At 45.5% G+C, this 25,524-nt stretch overlaps 1 long non-coding RNA gene across 1 annotated transcript in view; it reads right to left on the bottom strand.

Annotated features, from left to right (window-relative positions):
• Positions 1-7,689: 7,689 nt before the first annotated feature.
• Positions 7,690-25,524, bottom strand: part of LOC145354167 (uncharacterized) — an 80,037-nt gene continuing 62,202 nt past the window's right edge. The window contains exon 3 of the long non-coding RNA XR_013888821.1: positions 7,690-8,693. This is a non-coding gene — a long non-coding RNA (uncharacterized LOC145354167). The remainder of the gene's footprint in view (positions 8,694-25,524) is intronic.

Below are 25,524 nucleotides of genomic sequence, written 5' to 3'. Positions count from 1 at the left end.
GGGTCTGAGACTCTCTGGACAGGCTGACGTTATGAACCGTCTTTCCCAGGTGTCCCTTCTGTAAAACTGCCTATGTGTGAGCTGTTTTTCTTTTTGTTTTATCATGGGTAGTCCAAGAGGTTAGGGGGAATGGAGGGTGGTCCCTTTAATGGGTGATCCTTCTCAGGCCACCTCACAAATGAGGTGTGTGAACCAGGGCCAATTGGGAGTCAAGACTTTGATGGGAACAGACTGTACATTGTGTTGTTAAACCTTTCATTGTGCACAGTTCTTCTCAGTCAACACATCTTTTATTTTGTCACCAGCGAGTCGCCTCGAATTACTGCATTAAAGTTTAAAGTTTATTTATCAGTGTCGCAAATAGGTTTAACATTAACCCTGTAATGAAGTTACTGTGAAAATCCCCTAGCTGCCACAATCCGGCACCTGTTCGGGTACACGGAGGGAGAATTTAGCATGGTCAATGCACCTAACCAGCACATCTTTCAGACTGTGGGAGGAAACCAGAGCACCTTGAAGAAACCCACGCAGACACAGGGAGAATGTGCAAACTCCACACAGACAGTGACCCAAGCCAGGAATTGAACACAGGTCCCTAGCACTTTGAGGCAGCAGTGTTAATCACTGTGCCACCTTGCTACCCCCATTACTCATTATTTTAAATGATTGGCTTATTGCTTTGATACTGTGGCTTTCTTCAGTTTCTTTTCATAATCAGCTTTTGTTTGAAATTCACGTTTAATGTGCCAGACCTTATCATTCCAAAATTTGCTTATCAGCCCCTTGAGAGAGAAAGAAGTCGCAATGTGGCCCCCACATGTAAAGGATGGACAAGTGTTCACTACACCGTTACACAGCCAGCCTGGCTGCGATGTCCTTTAAGCTCAGTCAGTGACACCACTACTGTAGAGGTCTTTAAAGATAGGCTACAGGTATTGAAGGTTTTAACAAATGAGAAGCTTTATTGAAAGGATGTTAATGGCTAAGATAAACTGCCTGCCTGTGCGATGTCATCAGCAACTGGTCTCTTAAAATGCTCCAAGTGAGGAAATATGAGAAATAACACTTTCCCTCACACTTTAAATCAAAGCTTCCTGACATCAATACAGTTAACAAGCAACCTTAGCAATATGAACAATTAATAAACAGCACTCAATAGCTCAGACATTCCGGAGACCATTAATCTCTGTGTGATGGTCAACGAACCTTACGTGTCTGTTCTTTTAGTGTTTGCTGCAACCTCTGGTGTCTCGGGCTTGGTTTGAACATCGTCTGTGGTTGTTTTATCCGCAGTCGACATAGTGTTCTGAGGTTGACTCGGTGTGGAAGTGTTCTTAACTGAGGTATGGGCTGGAATTTTACCAGCACGCCAATCCTGGAACTGGGGTGGGTGAGGCTGGCAGAACTGTTGACCTCGGGTGGGATTTTACGCCTGAGTGTGGTTGTAAAATCCCGGCTATTGTCTTCCCCTATTGGGGTGGTGTCAGGAATGCCCAGCTCTTCTCTTGGCACAGTTTGATGTGGACTCTCTGTTGCTTCTATCTCTCAGTAAGGAGTCTCACAACACCAGGTTAAAGTCCAAGTTTATTTGCCTTACTGCAAGAAGGATGTGGAAGCTATTGAGAGGGTGCAGAGGAGCTTTACAAGGATGTTGCCTGGATTGGGAGGCATGCCTTATGAAGATAGGCTGAGGGAGGTAGGTCTCTTCTCCCTGGAGAGATGAAGGTTGAGAGGCGACCTGATAGAGGTTTATAAGATGTTGAGAGGTATAGATAGGGTGGATTCTCGGAGACTATTTCCCAGGGCTGAAATGGTCGCTACGAGAGGACACAGGTTTAGGGTGCTGGGGAGTAGGTACAGAGGAGATGTCAGGGGTAAGTTTTTCATTCAGAAGGTGGTGAGTGAGTGGAATCGACTACCATCAGTGGTTGTGGAAGCGACCTTGTTGGGGCCTTTTAAGAGACTTTTGGATGAGTACATGGGATTTAATGGGATTGAGGGTTATAGATAGGCCTGGTAGGTAGGGATATGATTGGTGCAACTTGTGGGCTGAAGGGCCTGTTTGTTCTGTAGTGTTCAATGTTCTATGTAAACCCAGAAGCTTTCGGGGCTTCAGCTTGTGGGTTTACTATCAAATAAACCTGTTGGACTTTACCCTGGTATTGTGAGACTCCTTACTGTGTTTACCCCAGTCCAACGCCGGCATGACTACCATCGGCTTCTGTCTCTGGAGGATTGGTTCTTTTTGCCGGAAGTTGATCCTCATGTCTTCTCCTTATTACATTGTCTCGAGTTTGTACAGTGTAGGAGATCGGCCCTGTCTGCGTTAAGATAACGGCAGGTATCTACTTCTCACTGTGATATAGTTCCTTGCCAAAACTTCCTTCCCCATCTCTGACCTTATGACGGAGGGAAGGTCATTGATGAGGCAGCTGAAGATGGTTGGTCCTAGGACACTACGCTGAGGGACTCCTGTAGTGATGTCCTGGAGCTGAGATGATTGACCTCCAATCACCACTGCCATCTTCCTTTGTGCCAGGTATGAATCCATCCAATGAAGCATTTCCCCTCTGATTGCCATTGACTCCAGTTTAACTGGGATGTTACCCGTTGTCATTATCCAATGTTTTTGACATCTGTGTGTATTGCACAACTTGTCCACATCTGTCAGGATTGATGGTATCTCATTAATTAGCCCAATATCCTGAGTCATCCAAAAATCACTGGGACTGGCTTCATTTCTGAAGTTCTCGAATGCATGAAAAAAAAACAGATGATGATGAAAGTCTATGACAGAAATGCAGCCTCTGCTAATCATTATTTGTTTTCTGTAGATGTGAAAAAAATCAGTTTGCTTCAACAATGACCAGGATGTCCATCAAATAAAGAATGTCTGACATTTGGGTGACCTTGTGTCATTAGGACTTTCTGAATATCATGTCCATAATGATATATTCTTTCCCAATCTGTCTCCAATTCCTGTTTTCAATGACCAACTGAAATCTTCTTTGGTCTGCTAAATGACTTTAGCTTAAACTGTTGGTGCAGTTCATAACAACAAGATATTTAGTTAGTGCCGTTAACTTTAAGAAACATCCCAACTTTTACAGATGCACCATTGAAAGCATTCTTTCTGGATGTATCACAGCTTGGTATGGGCTTCTGCTCTGCCCAAGACCGCAAGAAACTACAAAAAGTCATGAATACAGCCCAATCCATCATGCAAACCAGCCTCCCATCCATTGACTCTGTCTATTCTTCCCATTGCCTCAGAAAAGCAGCCACCACAATTAAGGACCCCATGCACCCTGGACATACTCGCTTCCACCTCTTCCTTCGGGAAAAAGGTACAAAAATCTGAGGACATGTAACAACCGACTCAAGAACAGCTTCTTCCCTGTTGCCATCAGACTTTTGAATGGACTTCTGGGGATTCCATAAATGTCTGTCTAAGTTTCGCATGTTTATTGATGTCTTTTCTTTTACGTCACAGAAGATTCGGTCAGCCTTGTTAACCAACAAGAGGCATACACGCGGTGGGTCGTGCGAGGGCTGCTCTTGGATTTGCTTCGAGAGTTGCCTAGTGCTTCACGTCATTAGTGTACGCTTAAACTGGACCATCTGATGGGCAACATGACAGCTTAGTGCTGTTTGCTGTGCAGATACATGGATTTGGGCCGGTGTTTCCGGGGTTTGCACATTCTCCCCGTGATTGTGTGGGTTTTCTCCGGCTGCTCCGGTTTCCTCCCACATCCCAAAAACGTGCTCTTAGGCTGACTGGTGTAACAAATTGTCCCTAAATTAGTCCTCCCTCAATCTTCCCCCATAGGTGTAGACAAAGGTCATGGGTAGAGGAGGGCACTCATAATTTTAAAATGGCGGCGTGGGCTCGTTGGGCCGAAGGGCCTGTTTCCTGTGCTGTGTTGTTCTTTGGACTTACCTTGTATTAAATTGATTGTTCTCTACGCCCTAGGTTTGACTGCAACACTGCAGTCTGCACCCAGACCTTTCCTTCTCTATGAATGATATGCTATGTTTGTATTGTGCACAAGAAATACTACAGGTAGACAGAGTGGTGAAGAAGGCATTCAGCATGCTTGGTTTCATTGGCCAGAACACTGAATACAGGAGTTGGGACACCTTGTTGAAGTTGTACAAGACATTGGTAAGGCCACACTCGGAATACTGTGTACAGTTCTGGCCACCCTATTATAGAAAGTATATTATTAAAGAAAGAGTGCAGAAGAGATTTACCAGGATGCTACCGGGACTTGATGGTTTGAGTTATAAGGAGAGGCTGGATTGACTGGGACTTTCTTCCCTGGAGTGTAGAAGGCTGAGCGGTGATCTTATAGAGGTGTATAAAATAATGAGGGACATAGATCAGCTAGATAGTCAATATCTTTTCCCAAAGATAGGAGAGTCTAAAACTAGAGGACATAGGTTTAAGTTGAGAGGGGAGAGATACAAAAGGGTCCAGAGGGGCAATCTTTTCACACAGAGGGCGGTGAGTGTCTGGAACAATCTGTCAGAGGCAGTAATAGAGGTGGTACAATTTTGTCTTTTAACAAGCATTTAGAAGTTACTTGGGTAAGATGGGTATCGAGGGATATGGGCCAAACATAGGCAACTGGGACTAGCTTAGGGGTTTACAAAAAAGGCGTTCAAACATTTTGTGAATTAAGCAAAGTGGTAAAGGACTGGTATTGTTTAAAACACATTGATATTTTCTGATGGACTAGAAGGTCGAGCTGTGATAGGCTGAATGGCCTATTTTTATTGAACTCTCAGAGATGATGTGAAAGGTTATAGATTATGTGACTAGTTATAGGCTGCCTGGTGTTCTTTCTCATGATGAGGGGCATTTAACCAACATCAACTCGATCACTGACTGATCCAAAACACAACGGAGAGCATCAAGTCAGCCTTGGCGATTCTCCCAAAAAAAAATTCTAAGTACTGAATTCGCAGGCAAACTGGTGCATATCACAATTGTTTTTTCAGTGGGAGTTCAGACTCGAATCTCCCACACTCTGTGACTGCAGAGGTCACAACAATGAATATTATTAAAATCTCAGAGGGGTGGGCCCTATTCACGCCTGTGGGCGGCACGGTAGCATAGTGGTTAGCACTGCTGCTTCACAGCTCCAGGATCCTGGGTTCGATTCCCGGCTCGGGTCACTGTCTGTGTGGAGTTTGAACATTCTCCTCGTGACTGCGTGGGTTTCCTCCGGGTGCTCCGGTTTCCTCCCACAGTCCAAAGATGCGCGGGTTCGGTTGATTGGCCGTGCTAAGAAATTGCCCCTTAGTATCCAGGGATGCATAGGTTAGAGGGATTAGTGGGTATAAAATGTAAGGATATGGGGGTAGGTCCTGGGTGGGATTGTGCTCGGTACAGATTCGATGGGCCGAAGGGCCTCTTTCTGCACTGTAGAGCTCTATGATTCAGTTACTGACATTTCTGAGCATGCGTAGCAGCCCTGATCTGCCAGCCCGCACTTTGCTAGCCAGCCCAGGACCCCAGCAATGCACATCTCCAGACCCGCCACCGCCACCTCCCGCCTCCCCCCTGCCCGCCTCAAGCGCTGGCCTCCCTCCAGTCTGACCGATCCTCATGCAGAGTGGCAACGGGACCCTCCCACCCCCACTGATCATCCCTAAGCCCTGCCCTTAGGCCCTTCCCCCTGGACCCCACCCCTTTTGTCACTGCCCCATGTCCAATAGGCCTGGGCATGGGCACTTTGCTCCTTGGGAAGTGCCAGGGGCAGATGCTGGCACTACCAAAGTGCCCATACCCAGGGAGCAACACCACCCCACCCCCTTGAGGGGCCTCGATTCCCCTCCTCACTCCAACGGGTCTTCCACTAGTTCTCGGAAAATGGGGAGTTACTCTAAACCCCGTCAGAGTGATATTGTACTGGCGGGGTGGGAGATTTCAGCCCCGGGCCCGATAATGACATCTAAATTACATTCCAATAAGATTAAAATCACTTACCTGCCATTCACCGGTTTCCAACATTGTCCTGACTATGCTGGATATCCACTGCGGGGAATTGCACGTGTGTTGGGAACGTATGCACGAATCCGGCGCACGCGTGATTCTCCCAGCCCGACCGGCCAAAAACTTAGTGGGTCGGGATGGGAGAATTGTGGCCCAATTGTTTCCATGGATAATCTGTGAGAAAATTATCACTGCCTTAAAAATATTCATGTTTGATTCCCAGTTTTCTGCTGTCCTTCTCTGTTTCCATTACAAACCCACTGACTCCCACAGCTACCTGGATTACAGTCCTTCGCACCCTACATCCTGTAAGGACTCCATCCCTTTCTCTCAGCTCCTTCGCCTCTTTCGCATTTGTTCCGATGATGCCACTTTCCGAAGTGGTGTTTCTAATATGTGCTCCTTTTTCCTCAACCGTGGATTCCCATCTACAGTTGTTGGCAGGGCCCTCAACACTGTGCAGTCCATCTCCCACATCACGACCCTCAGCCCCTCCTCTCCCTCCCAGAACAAGGATAGAGTCCTCTTCATTCTCACATTTCACCCCACCAGCCTCCGCATGCAAAGCATAATCCTCCACCGTTTTCGCCAACTCCAGCGTGATGCCACCACCAAATATATCTTTCCTTCACTCCCTCTGTCAGCATTCCGCAGAGACATTCCCTTCGGGATAACCTAGTCCACTCCTCCACTAAACCCAACACCTCTCCCATCACTCATGGCACCTTCCCATAAAATCGCAGAGGGTGTAACACCTGCCCCTTATCTCTTCCATGCTCATCATTCAAGGTCCAAAACACTCATTCCAGGTTAAGCAGCGTTTCACTTGCACCTCTATCAATTTGGTCTATTGCATTCACTGCTCCCAATGTGGTCTCCTCCACACCGGAGAGACCAAGCGTAGATTGAGTGACCGCTTTGCTGAGCACCTTCGGTCTGTGCGCAATCAGGACCCTGACCTTCCGGTTGCTTGCTTTTTTAACACAGGATCCTGCTCCCGTACCCACATGTCTGTCCTTGACCTGCTGCAATGTTCAACCCAAACTGGAGGAACAGCACCTCATCTCCTGGCACATTACAGCCTTCCAGTCTCAACACTGAATTCAACAGCTTCACATGATTAGCAGTACCCCACTTTGTTTTCATTTTATTTTAGTTTTTACTGTTCTCTACCTTCTATTTCTTAATTGTCTTTCTTCATTCTTTTCCGCCCCCCCCAACCTTTTCACCCTACTTTATCCCCCCTTTTGTCTCTCGTTGCTTCCCCTTCCTCCCTTTTTAAATTTTACCTCTCTCCCATCCAACCCCCCTCCCCCGTATCTGTCACAGTTTACCCTCTAATTTCAGCTTCTCGGCCGTTTGGCCATCCACACCTTTATTCTCTCTCTGGACTGCCATTAGTGGTTTTTGTGGCTATGACACACCTTTCATTCCCTCACTCTGCAGTATAAATATCTCCCATTTTCGATGCCTTTTAGCTTTGACAAAGGGTCATCTGGACTCAAAACATCAGCTCTTTTCTCTCCCCGGAGACGCTGCCAGGCCTGCTGAGCACTTTCTCTTGTTTTTTTTTGTTTATCAACTATAAAAATATTGATGATGATGCGAAGAGGCATTCGATAGGATGTGATTGTAATAGATCGAGGCGACTCAATAAGGCTTGAATAAACAAAGACTTTATTGCCAACAGTAAATAATTATCTCTAGAAAAGGTCAGATTGAATTAACTACGCGACTGACCAACTCTCCTCCCGATCTCCAACTCTGGGACCTTCCTCGACCCATCTACATGCCCGCCTCCTGATTGGTTCAGTTTCGATCCTTGCTGCTCTTCAGTAGCTGCTGATTCCTCACCGTAACCATCGATTCCTCCTTTCCAACTGGGATCCCATAACTAAACCTGGCATCTTTGAAATAGGGGTCACATGTTGATCCTCTTTGTCTGTCACTGCTCTCCTCCTCCATGTCCACATGTTTCTTCAGATGACAGCCTTGTACGTCCATGAATGGAGACCGGGCCTGTTCTCCCCACAATCTTACCAGTCACCCATGCCGGTCCTGCTGCCAAGTTCCTGACCTTGACCGAATCCTTAACTTGGAACACTCTGTCTTTCCCCCTAGAATCATGATTTTTCTTCCGAGAGGCTTGTCTTTCCATATTTGGGACTATCATGTCCCATTGTATTCTAAAATGGTGTCCAATCAGTAACTCAGCTGGCATGACCTCTGTGGCCATGTTTGGCATGGTGTTATAAGACAATAAAAAACTGGCACTACAAACTCAATGATAGGACGAAGAGGTCTATTTATTTGTTTCTTCATTGATGACTTGAATGTTCGTACTGCCCGCTCTGCCAGCCCTTTTGAAGGTGGTAAGGTGCCAACCACACATGGTGAATGTTGTTTGATTTGAGAAACTTTTGGAATTGTTCGGCTGTGAATGATGCGCTTTCATCCAACACAACAACCTCCGGAACTAACGCACTAACACAAGAAACATAAACAGTCCAGCAATATGTAGTCCTACCTGTGATTGCCACCACTGGCATGACCTGGTCAAAGTCTGTTGATCTTCACCACTGGAGCATTAACTAACCATCTTTTCTATTTCCTTAACAGTGACCCGACCACCAGACATAATTCCTGGCTGGCTCATCATTGTACTTTGTCCTGGATGGGAGGCCTGCAGTTCCTGTAACAAATAAGTTGACACACATAAGTCCTGCATTGGCAAACTTCTCAGGAATGTTCTCCCCCACATCGAAAACACAATTCAGTCCTCACTGTCACACTCGGGCTCTGCTGCACCCTGGATGTTCTTCACAACACTCATTTCCCAACATAAAGGATTTACCTCACTCAACACACTTTGCAACTCGTTTACGCCCTGCTCTGTGCATTCAGTCACCTAGACCAGCTCCACTGCTTTTCCAAAAGAGATCAATTAGTCATTTCTTTTGGATGATTATGCTGTGGATACCACAGATCATCCAGTCCCTTAACATTTCTCTTGAAGCTGGGCTGAACTCGCAGTGTTCAACCAGTTCCCTAAGCCTAGCCACGAGATGGTCTCCCCTGGCTCGCTGAATGAAATTTGTATCTCAGCAGAATACAAAGAACAAAAAACAAAGAACAACACAGCACGGGAAACAGGCCCTTCGGCCCAATGAGCCCGTGCCGCCATTTTAACATTATGAGCGCCCTCCTCTACCCATGACCTTTGTCTACACCTATTGGGGAAGATTGAGGGAAGACTAATTTAGGGACAATTTGTTAACACCAATCAGCCTAAGAGCACGTTTTTGGGATGTGGGATGAAACCGAAGCACCCGGAGAAAACCCACGCAATCACGGGGAGAATGTGCAAACTCCCGCAGATACTGGCCCAAACAGTGATAGTCACTGAGCTGTCATGAATGATTCAGAGATGGGGGGTGTTCAAATCTTTTCTGACCAACTCCACAAAGACTTTGGGTGGGAATTTCCAGCTGCTCCCACCCTGAGGTCAACTGACATTTGCATAATCTGTGTCTCGCCCGCAGCAACTCCTGTGGCTGATGGGATGGGAAAATTCCCAATTTTGCATCTGGTGATGTTAAGGCTCACATTAAGCTGTGAGTCTGTGGGTCACAGGCTGTAAGCAAAATAACCTTCCTCTACTCTTCAGTTGCTATTTCATTAGTTACAAACACAGCCCTCGATACATTATTCTCAAAACACCCTGTGTCGATTCTTTAATTATGCCACACTCTTACACATGCTTGGCACTGTGAGCCTTGAGGGAAAGTGCAGTGTACGGGTTAATAATCCTTCCAAACAATCTTAACATTATGATTCTAAATACAAAATATTTAAGAACAAAGCTGCAGTGTAAAAATCTAAGATAGCTGAAATGCTCAGAGGCTTCCAATTATTGAACTAGCTGAAGATATTCCGCTGTCTTTATGTTGCTAACTTCACATTTGACATTTCAAGCTTTTCACTATTCCTGAGAGACCTACCATTGGTTTCTAATAAATAGCTGTGTAAATCTGTTTACATATTCACCATCTACAAGGCACAAGTCAGGAGTGTGATGGAAATAATCTCCCCTTGCCTGGGTGAGTGCAGCTCCAACGACACTCAAGAAGCTCAATACCACCCAGGACAAAGCAGCCTGTTTGATTGATACCCCTTCCACAAACATTGGCTCCCTCCACCACTGGTACACAGTGGCAGCAGTGTGTACCATCTACAAGATACACTGCAGAAATGCATCAAGTCTCCTTGGAACATAGAACGCTACAGTGCAGAAAGAGGCCCTTCGGCCTATCGAGTCTGCACCGACCACAATCCCACCCAGGCACTACCCCTACATCCCTACATATTATACCCACTAATCCCTCTAACCTACACATCCCAGGACATTAAGGGGCAATTTAAGCATGGCCAATCCACCTAACCCACACATCCTTGGGAAGAAACTGGGGCACCCGGGAGAAACCCACGCAGACACGAGGAGAATGTGCAAACTCCACACAGACAGTGACCCGAGCCAGGGATCGAACCCAGGTCCCTGGAGCTGTGAAGCAGCAGTGCTAACCACTGTACTACCATGCCGCCCTTAGGCAATACCTTCCTAACATATACCACATGTACCCTTTAAGGGGGTGATCCCCTGAGGCTCACATGATTGGGTCAGACCCTATGGAGAGGCTGCAGGGGAAGCCGGGCCAATCAGAAGCAAGGGCACACATCCTAGGGTGGGGAAGGATTCCAGTTGAAGCCAGGGAGGAGAAGGGAGTAGATGTGTGATGTAATTCTGTCAAACCCTTTTCTTCTACATATATGATATTAATGACAAATCATTCATTGTTAAGCCATGACTGATCTGCAACTTTACTACAACCATCTAGAAGGACAAGGGCAGCGGATATCTAGGAACACTACCACCTGGATGTTCCCTCTAAGTCACTTACCATCCTGACTTGAACATATTGAACAACTTTATAAGACCCTTGTCAGACCCCACTTGGAGTACTGTGCGCAGTTCTGGTCGCCTCACTACAAGAGGATGTGGAAGCTATTGAGATGGTGCAGAGGAGATTTACAAGGATGTTGCCTGGATTGGGAGGCATGCCTTATGAGGATAGGTTGAGGGAGCTCGCTCTTTTCTCCCTGGCGAGACGAAGGTTGAGAGGCGACCTGATAGAGGTGTATAAGATGTTGAGAGGTATAGATAGGGTGGATTCTCGGAGGCTATTTCCCAGGGCTGAAATGGTTGCTACGAGAGGACACAGGTTTAAGGTGCTGGGGAGTAGGTACAGAGGAGATGTCAGGGGTAAGTTTTTCACTCTGAGGGTGGTGAGTGAGTGGAATCGGCTGCCGTCGGTGGTGGTGAAGGCGAACTCGTTGGGGTCTTTTAAGAGACTTCTGGATGAGTACAAGGGATTTAATGGGATTAAGAGTTATAGATAGGCCTGGTAGGTATGGGTATGATCAGCGCAACTTGTGGGCCGAAGGGCCTGTTTGTGCTGTAGTTTTCTATGTTCTATATTGTACCATTTCTTCCTCCCTAACAGCACTTGGACTGCTGTGGCTCAAGAAAGCAGCTCATCACTACCTTCTCAAGAGCCACTAGGAACGGGCAATATAGATGGGCCCTGCCGACAATGTCCACATCCTGTAAATCGATTAAAAAAGGTGCGTACACGCCCATTACTTTTGGGCCATTTTCGAGGGTAGTCATGGGGATGATAGGAGTGAATTATGTTTGGTCCTCAAAACACTATTGTGACCGGATTCACAAAATGTACTGTAAAAATGTCATGGTTAATAATAATGTAAATTTGTAGAAAGCCATGGGGAAAGCTTGTCAGTATATTGACCTGAGCAGCTGTCCACTACATAGCCTCCCTACACTTTCCAATGAATAGCTGTGCAAACCGGGTACACATCCAGCACTGCGGGCATCCTAAGAAGATAAGAAATAGGAGCAGGAGTAGGCCAGCTAGCCCCCTTGAGCCTGCTCCGCCATTCAATAAGATCATGGCTGATCTGATAGTGGTTCAGTTCCACTTACCCACCCACTCCCCATAACCCTTAATTCCCTTAATCCTGGGCACACTCTGCACCAGGATCACGCAAATGGAGAGATTGATTCTTTTAACAACCATGTTTCATCTGGACGTGCAAATGTTCAAACATTTTGCATTCCAGGCACTCAACAGCACAACTGTGAAGGGAGGAAATTCATGTGCGGAGCAATGTCTTTTTTAAACTCTTGACAAAAGAATATGTTGACAATGTTGTTTCAATTAATGAGGCTGAAGTGGCTCGTAGCCAATCTGAACAAAAAGAATATCCATACATGGAATGATGAAGGAGTGAAAGTGGAAAATCTCAGATAGCTTTCATTGGACTCCAGTCCTTGGCTTGGTCAATGACCCCACCAGAGAACTGGAGTTGCATCAGTATTTAAGAGGGCGATGCTCTGTTGTATGTAGAAGCGGTAATAATTGCCTTTTTAACTCCACGCCGCATAACATGACCCAACAGGAAGGTTAGAAACATGTGTGCTTTAAAGGAAGTTTTAGTTGAGACCAATCCAGTCATCTTATTCTCAGCCTCTTACATGTCCCCAAATGACTTCATTCAAAACAACATCTGCTGGCAAGGACACCACTCAAATTTTACATTCATGCTCCAACCTTTTAGAAATAACTCTTCAGAGGCCGGTGTCCCTTCACCAGATTCCCTTTGCTTATAAACTGTATCCCACTCCTAGAATACTTCAGGTACACAGCCAGAATCTGGAGAGTCAGGAGACCCGACATTCCCACTTCTATACAGGTGAGGCTCCTGATTGGGGCAGGCAATTCTGACCTCAATCCGGGAGGTCCTAAGGAGTCAACCTTATGGGCCTTGTTTTTTGTTAGCAATCGTCAGTTTTTTTATTTAAAACAATTCATCCGAATGCATTATAAAGCAAAATACATTATAATTTCACAAAACATCAAATCAATATAACAACGTCAACAGTGAACATGTCATCCTTAATACAACAGCACAAACTAACATAACATAATAACAAGTATGCCTTCCTTAATACAGTTAGAAACAACTCCATTCCAATAAGAATGTAAGTTTCCTGTAACCTTCCGGGACTTTGCCTTCCGGGGTTTCGATTTATCGGAGTTTCATCTTACTTCGATTTGCGAAGGAATACCATTGTTGGGTGGGTAAATTGAACAAGCGTTCCCAACGATAAGGGGAAAGGATGGTCAACTCATCAACAATTTGTAAAGATTTGCAGAGAATTACAAATAGCTTAACTGATGAACTAATCGGGAACGGAATTGAGTTAGAGTCTCGGATGAAGAATTGCCTGACTGTAAATGGATAATTAACCTTAACAAAGGCAGTGCAACTGAGCAGACAAACCGCCATACTGGTTGACCCTATAAAGAAGAAATCAAAGTCTGAGACTTGGGGGAGATGTAGTTTTTTAAAATCCATTTTCGGGATGTGTGCCTCACACAGCTAGGCTTCAGAGCTGCCTTCTTGAAACACTGCAATAAGTATTGCCACAGTGCATCCAGTTTCATTCCTCTTTGTTTTCTTGCTGAGTGGGTTGCTAGGCCATTTCAGAGGGCATTTAAGAATCAACCACATTACTCTGGGTCTGAAGTCACATGTAAGCCAGACCAGGCAAGGATGGCAGATTTCTTTCCCTAAAGGACATTAGTGAACCAGATGGTTTTTTATGATAATCGACAATGTATATAATTTTAATTCCAGGTATTCTTTTGAAATTAAATTCCACCATCTGCCATGGTGAGAATCGAACCTTGTCCTTGGTCTCTGAATTACTAGTTCAGTGACAATACCACTGCACTACCATCTCTCCGTGAAATATATAACAGAAAGAGTAGGGAAATGTCATATTAAGGGCAAATTCCAATTGTAATATGTTATTGAGGCACAGAATACATCATCCCAGGAAGTGACACAACATGTCATGATCTTGCTCTGTATTATACAACATTGTGCTAAGATGTAGCCTGCATTACGAGAGATTTCAATGAAGTTAATGTTTTCCTTACTTCAACAGACTAACTATTCCACGTTAGCGCACCATGACCAAGAATACTATACAGACCATTCACCTAAACTCTCACTACCTAATACCCTCCACCTGATGAACAATATTGTCTTCCGTCACTGCTCTCTAACAATACTCACTGCTTCAATGCTCTCTGCCCCATCTCACTCCTATCCTTTCACTCCAGCTCCCTCTGTGCTAATTACTAATGCACCAAATTGCTTTTCTTCCCCCCCAGTGCCTCATGCCTCCCTGAAACAATCATAATTTTGAACAGCAGTTTAATTCTGATGTTTCTTTAACTTGACTTTGTGACCTGAACGAACATAGGAACAGGAGTAGGCCCTTCAGCCCATCAAGCCTAATCTGCCATTCAAGGCAATCCTGACCTTTAGCACCCACGATCCCCATAACCCTGTATATTATTGTAGTCAGCAATCTATTAATCTCTGCTTTAAACCTTCTCAATGACTGAGTTCTCTGGAGTAGGGAATTCCAAAGATTCACAACCCTCTGTGTGAATCAATTTCTCCTCACCTCTGTCCTAAGTAGCATCTTAGATAGAGGATTTCACCTTAGTTGCAGAATAATCTATCATAGAACATAACAGCTCTGTCCTTGTAAAATAATGATGTGGAGATGCCGGTGTTGGACTGGGTAAACACAGTAAGAAGTGTCACAACACCAGGTTAAAGTCCAACAGGTTTATTTGACAGTAAACCCACTAGCTTTCGGGGTTTTCCCCTTCGTCAGGTGAGTAACACATCAAAATAACACATCATTCAACTCCCTCCAATAATGCAACAGGGGATCTACAAATCTTCCAGTCTGAGTAGGAAACATCTATTACCCGCTCCCATGCCCAGCAAATAAACTCATGAACTAAGAGTGGAACCAGTAGCTTTAACCCCAAGATTCAGTGTCTGTCACATTGCAGGGTTCAAGGTTGGTAGATGAAGGATTAGTACGAAATAAATGTGTCCTGACAGCTGCCAGGAAAGTGGATGGAGATAACCGTGATGAGCGTCTGGTGATCACTAATCGCACTTTAATGAAGAAATCATAGAAGAAGTAATAAAAATCCTACAGTACAGAAAGAGGCCATTTGGCCCATCTAGTCTGCACCAACCACAATCTCAACCAGGCCCTACCCCCACACCCCTACATATTTATCCACTAATCCCTCTAACTTTCGCATCTCAGGGTACTAAGGGCAATTTTAGCATGGCCAATCAACCTAACCCGCACATCTTTGGACTGGAAGAGGAAGCTTTTGTGACCCATGAAGGTACTGGGCTGATCAATTAGAAGCTGCATAGCAACCTAGGCCCAGTTACTGAGGGCCTGCGCTCCCTTTCCCACTCTTTCTGATTGTCACTGTGAGACATGATGAAATTCTAACTTAGTAGAAATTCCCTGCTTTGTGAAAACATGAGCCACACTGGAAGATCTGCCAGCAGAAACAGCCAGAGAATTTCAGCTTATGAGTGTAACCGGTAATGCAATGTTAGATGTTTGGTGTTCAGTTCTGGTCAGGAAGGATACACTGACCCTGGATAGCATGCCGTGCTAATTCACCTGAATGAAGAGTTCATTATGAGGTGAGTTTGTATAAATTGGCTTGCCTCCTTTGAGTTTAGATGAGTGATCTTAACGAGGTGAAAAATAGGATTAAGGGTTTTGATAGAATAGCTAAAGCAAAGAGAACATAAGAAATAGGAGCAGGAGTAGGCCATCTAGCCCTTTGAGCCTGCCCCACCATTCAATAAGATCATGGCTGATCTGAAGTGGATCAGTTCCACTTTCCCACTTTCTCCCCATAACCCTTAATTCCCTTATCTATCAGAAATCTTGTAGAACAGTGGTGGTGTCCTTACCTCTGGAGTGGGTCATCTGGCTTCCAGTTCAAGTTGGTGCTTGTGGAAAGCCTGTGCATAATGTAGCCAAACAGATGGATTATCCAATACGCCTGGTGGTAAGAGGGGGAGAGTTTCCTGATCAGCCACATTGTGGGGGGCAATAGCAAACCACCACAGTACTGTGGCAGAGAGAAGAGATTGAGGTAGCGAGTGATGGAGATTAAGGTAGTGTAATGACTCAGGAAGACCGACTGGAAAGGAACTCTTTACTTACGGAATGCAAAATAACTACCATGGTGTACACACACTGGCTCCTACATGAGACTACAGTTCAGCAGGCCCAGTCCTGGACCTGCATTATAAAAGGCTCGGATGATGAATTCCAGCTGGGTAGGACACTGCCTGTTACCAGGGGAACTCATTTTCAAGAAGCTCTCCACGGAGAGATTGAGGGAGATCGGGGTAGAGAGGGAGATTGATGCAAAGGGTAAGGGAGATTGAGGCAGAGTGAGGGTGATTGACGCAGAAAGTGAGGGAGATTGGGGTAGAGAGAAAGGGAGACTGAAGGCAGTGGGATTGGCGGAGGGATACTCACAGAAAGTGAGAAATTAGTTGGAGGTTGCAGATTGAGAGACTGGGAATACAGAGGGAAATACTGGGGGGAGCACAGCAAGAGAGTAGCAGGACAGAAGTAAACAGCTGGGGAGATGGTGGAGTAGTGGTATTGTTGCTGGAGTAGCAATCCAGAGCACCAGCGTAATAGCTTAGGGACAAGGGTTCAAATCCCACCATAGTAGCTAGAGGAATTTAAATTCACTAAATAATCTGGAAGTGGTTAAACTGGTGACCTCCCACACCCCAAAAACATGCTCTTTGGCTGATTTGTGTTAACAAATTGTCCCTAAATTAGACGTCCCTCAATGTGGTTATAATTCCTTTATTGTGAAGTCCAGTAGGCGTAGACAAAGGTCATAGGTAGAAGAGGGCACTCACAATGTTAAAATGGCGGCGCGGGCTCGTTGGGCCGAAGGGCTTGTTTCCTGTGCTGTGTTGTTCTTTGTTACAATAATGGGTTAACCACAAAACAATTGTTGTAAAAACCGATTTGGGTCACAAAAATAGGGATATGATCAGCGCAACTTGTGGGCTGAAGGGCCTGTTTGTGCTGTAGTGTTCTGTGTTCTATCCTTTAAGGATAGAAATCTCCCCTGCTTTGGCCTACATGTGACTCCAGAGCCACAGCAATGTGGATGACTCCTAACTGCCCCTGAAATGGGCCACAAATGTGGGCACCGTCAGCAATTCCCACATTGTGTGGAAAACATTCCGAGAGATAGGGAGAGCAGGGGACAGACAGGGGATGTGGGCAGAAAGAGTTTTGATAGAAAGACATTTCCTTCATAGCACTCTTGGTTCATAAGCTTAGATGTTTTATTTTAAAGCTGTTTCCTGTTACTGACCTCCTGACTGCGCAAAAATCACAGCTTGTTACTTCTGTGGCCTCTGAACCTTGGACTCTGGCTCTGTTGTCAGTTATAAACATCGCAGTCCATCGCTCTCTCTGTTCATGCTCCCAGCTCAGAGTTTTAGACGCAGGCCCTGATTATATAAAAAAAAATGGAGATGAACAGCATCCCCCGAGATCTTGCTGTCCAAATATTTTTACAATGTGATGTTTCCTCACAAAAGGAAATAGAAAGGTGGAGGGCACAAAGGGATTGAGAGAAAGATCTGGAAATAGACATTGAGATTGAGATCAGAGATGGGTAGAAAGAAAAAAGATTAGGGAATGGAGGGAGACAGAGAACGAGAGAGGGAGGAATCAGGCAAGAGGGAGAGCAAAGGAGAGCTATCAGGAACTGGGGGGAGAAAGCCATTGTGATGGGAATGAAGAGGAAGGAGGAGACAGGGAACAGAGAGAGAGCAAGGATAAAGAGAGAGAGTGGGATCAGGATACAGGAGCAAAAAGAAAGAGAGAGATAGTGGGGGCAGGAGATGGAAGGAAAGTTCAGGCAACAGGGAGAGACGGAGAAAATAAACAGAAATCAGAAGACGTAGAGAGAGGAAATAAAGACCGATCAGGAGATGGAACAAGAGAAAAGAAGAAAGGGAGATCAGGCAATAGAGAGAGAGGAGATGACAGATCAGGCGGTGGAGAGAGAGAGAGAGAGGAAATAAAGAGAGATCAGGCGATGGAGAGAGAGAGAGAGAGATCAGGTGATGAGAGAGAGGGAGAGAGATGAGAGATCAGGTGGTGGAGAGAGAGAGAGAGAAGTGAGATCAGGTGGTGGAGAGAGAGAAGTGAGATCAGGTGGTGGAGAGAGAGAGAGAAGTGAGATCAGGTGGTGGAGAGAGAGAGGAAATAAAGAGAGATCAGGTGGTGGAGAGAGAGAGAGAGAGAGAGATCAGGTGATAGAGAGCGAGAGGAGAGAGATCAGGAGATGGAGAGAGAGAGAGATCAGGCGATAGAGTGAGGAGAGAGATCAGGAGAACAGAGAGAGGGAAGGAGGAGAGATCAGGCGATGGAAGGGTGAAGGCAGGGAAAATATAAGAGACTGGGAATAATATGGGGGAAATAGAGGAAGCTGAAGAGGGTGAATGGGTCATAGTGACAGATAGATTTCACATTGAGAAACTAGCCTGTATATATGTAACTAATATTGCTGTATATATATATGTATATTTACAACAATGATTCCAATGCTTTCCGGGCTGTTTCCTACTCTGTAAACTTGAGCTCATTCAAACTCTGCTGCCCGTGTCCCATCACCCCTCTTCTCACTGACTGACAATTGCTCCGAGTTTGGCAATACTGGGATTTTAAAATAATCATCACTGTTTGTAAATCCCTTCATGGTTACTTCTTTCTTATCTTTATACTCCCTTCAGTCCTACCGACCTCCAAGAACCTCCAACCTGTCCATCCTCCACTCCCTTCACCCAAACACAGCTACCCAGGCCCTCAATCATCTGAACTTCAGCTCTGGAACTTTCTAGAACTCTCCCATCAAGGTCTGGAACTCTCTAGAACTCTCTCTACCACTCTCTCCTTCATCAAGAGTCTTTAAAATCGACTTATACACGCTCTTGGTCACCTATCCAACATCACCTCATGTCAAATTCTGTCTGATTACATTCCTGTGAAGCACTATGTGGTATTTTACTACATTGAAGATGCTTTATAAATGCATTGTTGTTAAGGTGTTATTTAAATGCAAGTTGCTTGCAAGGGCTGAATTCAATTATAGATGGTGGGAGATGAATACAGAATTAGTGAATAGAAAAGGGTGATTCCCTCTCAGGGTTAGGGGAAGGGGAGAAATGACATGGGGTGAACAGAGTCTCAGTGTTGGAAGTGTGCCAGGTTGACACTTTCTGGTGATTCTATTTGGGCGGGGGGTGGGAGAAGGCAGACAGTTTTTGGGGTGGGCTTCTCACTTTAGTTGTGAAATGAAAATGAGGGTGGCACCTCACTCCAGCTGCTCAAAGGCTCCAGCCTAACTTCCTGTATCACAGAGCAGAATCTCTGCAAGGTGGAATGTCCCCTTCCCACAGCCAGTGACAGAAGATTATGATCTCACTGCACCGTCACTTTCTTTGTGACTAATTTCTCTACTTCTGTTTCTTTCTCAAGGCCAGCTTTCGATTTAATCTTGATTGTGAGATTCTTCCAGATCTTCATCTGCACATTGTAACCTCTACCTGGAAACTGTCTGCACGGAATAAAATGGCTAATCCTTTGGAAATTCTTAGGGAATGAGGGGGTGAGCAGACCCGGACGCAGATGGAGAGGTGGATGGAACTGTGCTAGAAGAGGGTTTGGAGGCTCGTGTTCACCCAGACGCATGGGTATCCAGATAACAAAACCTTCACTCAGTCTTGTCCAAGACGCTCCGCCCACAGCGACTGGGCTGAGGATATCAAACAACCAGCAATGAGATGACTAACATGTTCAGTTGACGTGTTATTTAATGGTGTGGGTTAAGGGAGGACTCCTGATATTTGCTGTCACTTATTTTTAACACATGGAAAACAGCGTAATTCCCCTTTTTGGGCAAGAATAGGACATTGCCTGTGATTCCTCAGATAGCATCTTCTTACTCATCTACATATCTACCCCAATCTTCAAATGCTTACAGAACCTGTGTTTCCATGTCGCCATCGCCATGCCAGTTTTGATTCCTCTCATGCCTGATCTTTCTATGTCCCTTTCTCTTCTCTTAAATCCTACTTCAGTCAACGAACATAACGTCACTGTCCAAAAATGTCTCCTTCTTTAGTTCAGTGTTGTTGCCTGCCGCACAGTCTGTTTTAACCCTTATACGGTGGACAAATAACTACGAGTAGACGTCTTGTTAGTTCAACCAATATTTATTTAAACCCACACAATCAATAATCACCCAGCCAACCAACAATAGGTTATTTTACAGGAAAATACTAAAGCTCAAGTCCAATGTGAGAACTCGACTTAACTTTGTGTGACTGGCAAGTACCCAAGCAGATATTGGCCTTTATCTGTGCATCGGTCTCGGTAGTCATCTGCATAGTCTGGTCCTTTGGTCTGGTCTGGCACTCTGGTTCTGGTCTTCCTTCCTTCCTTCTCGGGTGTGGTGGCTCTCCATTGTTGTAGCTCGTTTGTGGGGTCAGAGAGAGAGAGAGAGAGATTCCTGGTTGTGCAGCACCCTTTATACCCCATTTGGTTTCACGCCCCTTTTTGGCCATTGCCAATCAATTGATCAAGACTTGATCACCCTGATCGATAAGAGTCCTTTCAGGTGCTACCACACCGATATCTGGGTGTGTCCCCAATGGTCATGTCTGTAAGTGCTGGAGGCACATAGGTCACATACCTCCCTCTTAAATAAGGGGTCATGGTGCCCTTATGTCTGGTACACAAACCAGTGTGACCAGAAAGACTCTTTCATCCTGGAGATGAAAAAAGCCAGTGTGACTATAATGTCCCTTTCATCCTGGAGATAATAAGAACATAAGAAATAGGAGCAGGAGTAGGCCATCTAGCCCTTCGAGCCTGCCCCGCCATTCAATAAGATCATGGCTGATCTGTCGTGGCTCAGTTCCACATTCCCGCCCTCTCCCCATAACCCTTAATCCCCTCTCTTATCAAAAACCCATCAACCCGCGTCTTAAAAATATTTAGCGAGGTAGCCTCCACCACTTCAACGGGCAGAGAATTCCAGAGATTCACCACCCTTTGAGTGAAGAAGTTCCTCCTCAACTCCGTTCTAAACCGCACCCCCCTTTATCTTGAGGCTGTGCCCCCTAGTCCTACTATCCTTTCTGAGCGGGAAGAGTCTCTCCACCTCTATCCTATCCATCCCATTCATCATCTTATACGTCTCAATGAGATCTCCCCTCATTCTTCTAAACTCTAACGAGTACAAGCCTAATTTATTCAGCCTCTCCTCATAGCTCAACCCCCTCAACTCTGGCATCAGCCTAGTAAACCTCCTCTGCACTCCCTCCAAGGCCAAAATATCCTTGGGTAAGTACGGCGCCCAAAACTGCACACAGTACTCCAGCTGCGGCCTCACCAATGCCCTATACAGCCGCAGCAAGACCCCCCTACTTTTATATTCAATCCCCCTCGCTATGAAGGCCAGCATCCCATTCGCCTTCCTGACCACCTGCTGCACCTGCAAGCTGGGTTTTTGCGACTCATGCACAAAGACCACAAGGTCCCTCTGCACCGTCACCAGCTGCAGTTTTTCGCCACGTAAGTAATAATCCTTCCTACCATTATTCCTACCAAAGTGGACCACCTCGCACTTGCCAACATTAAATTCCATTTGTCATTTCCTGGCCCATTCGCCCAGCCTATCTAGATCGACCCATATCCTGTTTATTCACTCATCAGGATTGCAGTCTGTTTATCTCTGTCTTTAAACTGCCGCCTGTCGGTTTAGGTTCTTGCCCAATTGTCCCACAGTGCTTTACAAAACGCCATGTTAGATGGCCCGTTTTGGCCACAGTGCCAACTGTCTGCCTGATTTCCTTCTTGCAAAGCATCTTACAAGATTTTCCCACGGTTAAAGCGCTATATAAATGCAACAGGTTGATTTGGACTCACCAGCTTTTGGAGCGCTGCTCCTTCATCATGTGAGTCGCTCCGGAGCAGTGCTCCAAAAGCTCATGATTCCAAATAAACCTGTTGGACTTTAACCTGGTGTTGTGAGGCTTCTTACTGTGTTTAACCCAGTCCACATCATAAAAATGCAAGTCATTGCTGCTTCTGCCATTCAGCTCCTCATGGTTGATTTCTACCTGGACCCCCATGTAAATGCCATGATTTTATATCTTCCTGTATCCTAGTCAGGCTCAAATTTATAAATCACAGATTAAAAATTCTTAATTGTGCTAGATCTGATCTAACCAAAGTTTTGATCAGGCTGTAGCAACCTTTCATTTTTTTTTTATTCCGCACTTTATATTCTAGCCCTCAGTTGTAAATGCTAACATTCCATTTGCCTTCTTTGCAAATTATCTTTTAGGGCGGCACAGTGGTTAGCACTGCTGCTTCATAGTGCCAGGGACTTGGGTTCAATTCTCCCTGTGTCTAAGTGGGTTTCCTCCCGCACTCCAAGTACGTGCAGGTTAGGTTAGGTTGATTGGCCGTGCTAAATTTTTGATTTGATTTGATTTGATTTATTATTGTCACATGTACTAGAATGCAGTAAAAAGCATTGTTTTTTGCATGTTACATAGACAAAGCATACTATTCATAGAGAAGGGAAGGAGAGAGTGCAGAATGTAGTGCTACAGTCATAGCTAGGCTGTAGATAAAGATCAACTTAATTCAAAGGTCAACTCCATTCAAAGGTCTGACAGCAGCAGGGAAGAAGCTTTTCTTGGATCTGTTGGTACGTGACCTCAGGCTTTTGTACTTTTTTGCCAGTGGAAGAAGGTGGAAGAGAAAATGTCCAGGGTGCGTGGCGTCCCTAATTATGCTGGCTGCTTTTCTGAGGCAGCGGGAAGTGTAGACCGAGTTGATGCATGGAAGGCTGGTTTGGGCTACATTCACGACCTTTTGTAGTTTGTTGTGGTTTTGCGCAGAACAGGAGTCCATACAAAGCTGTGATACAACCAGAAAGAATGCTTTCTATGGTACATCTGTAAAAATCGGCAAGAGTCATGGTGGACAGGCCAAATTTCCTTGGTCTTCTCTGACTCTTAGTGTCAGGGGAGTAGCAGGGTAAATGTGTGGGGTTACAGGGATAGGCGTGGATGGGATATTTGTCAATGTACAGGTTGAATGAGTCGAATGGCCTTCTCCTGCACTGTAGGATTTCTATGATACTTGACTGCAGCATTTTAGTTACCTTTGGACATGGAGCCCTAAGTCTCTTTGGCTCTCTGTAATTGCTTTTCACCATTTAAGTAATTGATTTATCCTTTCCTGCCCAAAATGGATGACCTTATACTTACCTGAATTGAAATGCGCCTGCTCCAGTTTTGACGTAAGAACATAAGAAATAGGAGCAGGAGTAGGCCATCTAGCCCCTCAAGCCTGCCCCGCCATTCAATAAGATCATGGCTGATCTGAAGTGGATCAGTTCCACTTACCCGCCTGCTCCCCGTAACCCTTAATTCCCTTATTGGTAAGAAATCTATCTACCCGTGACTTAAACATATTCAACGAGGTAGCCTCCACCACTTCAATGGGCAGAGAATTCCAGAGATTCACCACCCTCTGAGAGAAGACGTTCCTCCTCAACTCTGTTCTGAACTGCAACCTCCACCTCCCCCCCACCACTTATTTTGAGGCTGTGTCCTCTAGTTCTTGTTTCCTTTCTAAGCGGAAAGAATCTCTCTACCTCTACCTTATCTAGCCTCTTCATTATCTTATATGTCTCTATAAGATCACCCATCAGTCTTCTAAAACTCCGAGTCCAGGCCCAATCTACTCAATCTCTCCTCAGAAGCTAACCCCCTCATCTCTGGTATCAACCTGGTGAATCTTCTCTGTACTCCCTCCAAGGCCAACATATCCTTTCGCAAATAAGGAGACCAAAACTGCACACAGTACTCCAGTTGCGACCTCACCAGTACCCTGTACAGTTGCAGCAAGACCTCCCTACTTTTATATTCTATCCCCCTCACTATAAAGGCCAACATTCCATTTGCCTTGATCACCTGCTGCACCTGCAGACTGGGTTTTTTTGCCTTTTGTTTAATCTATTATAAGTTTGTCTTAGATTCTACACTGCCATCGATATTAGTTACCAAAGCACCAAACTTTGTGTCTTTGGTAAATTTGGATATATGGCTTTCTATTGGGTTGCCTAAGCCATGAATAAATGCAGTACAGACTTGAGCTCCCAGCGCAGATCCTTGAGGGATACCCCACTCAACCACATTTTTGCATAACCTTCTCAGATTTGGTGGTTTGTAGAAGACTGTAGAATCTTACTGGTGAACGCGATGCTGAATGGGAGGAGTTTGTAATACCGGGTAAATGTTGGGCTGGTGTTTCTACTCATGGGAGAGTGCAAGGCCAGAAGGCACAGTTGCAGAATACGGGGGTGTTCATTTAAGACTGATCTGAGGAAGAATTTCTTCTCTCAAAGAGTGGCGAATCTTTGGAATTCTTTACCTCAGGAAGCTGCGGAGGCCTTGAACATCTTGAAGGCTGAGATTGATAGGCTGTCAATCAGCTGGGGAATTAAGGGATATGAAGAGGAGGTAGGAAAGTGAAGTTAGTGAGTATTAGATCAGCCATGTCCTTATTAAAAGGGGGAGCAGGCTTGAAGGGCTGAATGGTCCTCTTCCTATTTCTTATAATCAAAGGGCTATGAGGATGAGTCTAGGGCGGTGGATAGAGGAGAGCCGGTGGATGTGGTCTTTCTTGATTTTCAGAAGGCGTTTGACAAGGTACCTTACAAGAGGTTATTGCAGAAGGTAAGGGGGCATGGAGTTGGGGGTAGGGTGTTAGCGTGGATAGAGGATTGGTTGTCAAATAGGAGACAGAGTGGGGGTTAATGGGTGCTATTCAGATTGGCGGTTGGTGACTAGTGGAGTGTCCCAGGGGTCGGTGCTGGGGCCTCAGCTATTTACCATTTATATAGATGATCTGGAGGAGGGAACCGAGTGTATGGTGTCGAAATTTGCTGATGACACCAAGATTGGTGGAATGGCAAATTGCGCAGAGGGTGTGGAGAGTCTGCAGAAGGATCTAGATAGGCTGGGCGAATGGGCCAGGAAATGGCAAATGGAATTTAATGTTGGCAAGTGCGAGGTGGTCCACTTTGGCAGGAATAATGGTAGGAAGGACTATTACTTACGGGGCGAAAAACTGCAGCAGGCGACGGTGCAGAGGGACCTCGGGGTCCTTGTGCATGAGTCGCAAAAACCCAGCCTGCAGGTGCAGCAGGTGGTCAGGAAGGTGAATGGGATGCTGGCCTTCATAGCGAGGGGGATTGAATATAAAAGTAGGGAGGTCTTGCTGCAGCTGTATAGGGCATTGGTGAGGCCACAGCTGGAGTGGTGTGTGCAGTTTTGGTCACCGTACTTACGCAAGGATATTTTGGCCTTGGAGGGAGTGCAGAGGAGGTTTACTAGGCTGA

The sequence above is a fragment of the Carcharhinus amblyrhynchos genome, chromosome 17 (assembly GCF_965287045.1).
Source record: "Carcharhinus amblyrhynchos chromosome 17, sCarAmb.v2.hapA, whole genome shotgun sequence".
Taxonomy (NCBI): Eukaryota; Metazoa; Chordata; class Chondrichthyes; order Carcharhiniformes; family Carcharhinidae; genus Carcharhinus; species Carcharhinus amblyrhynchos.
The sequence above is the reverse complement of the archived record's forward strand: the minus strand, read 5'-3'. Positions and strand labels throughout refer to the sequence as shown.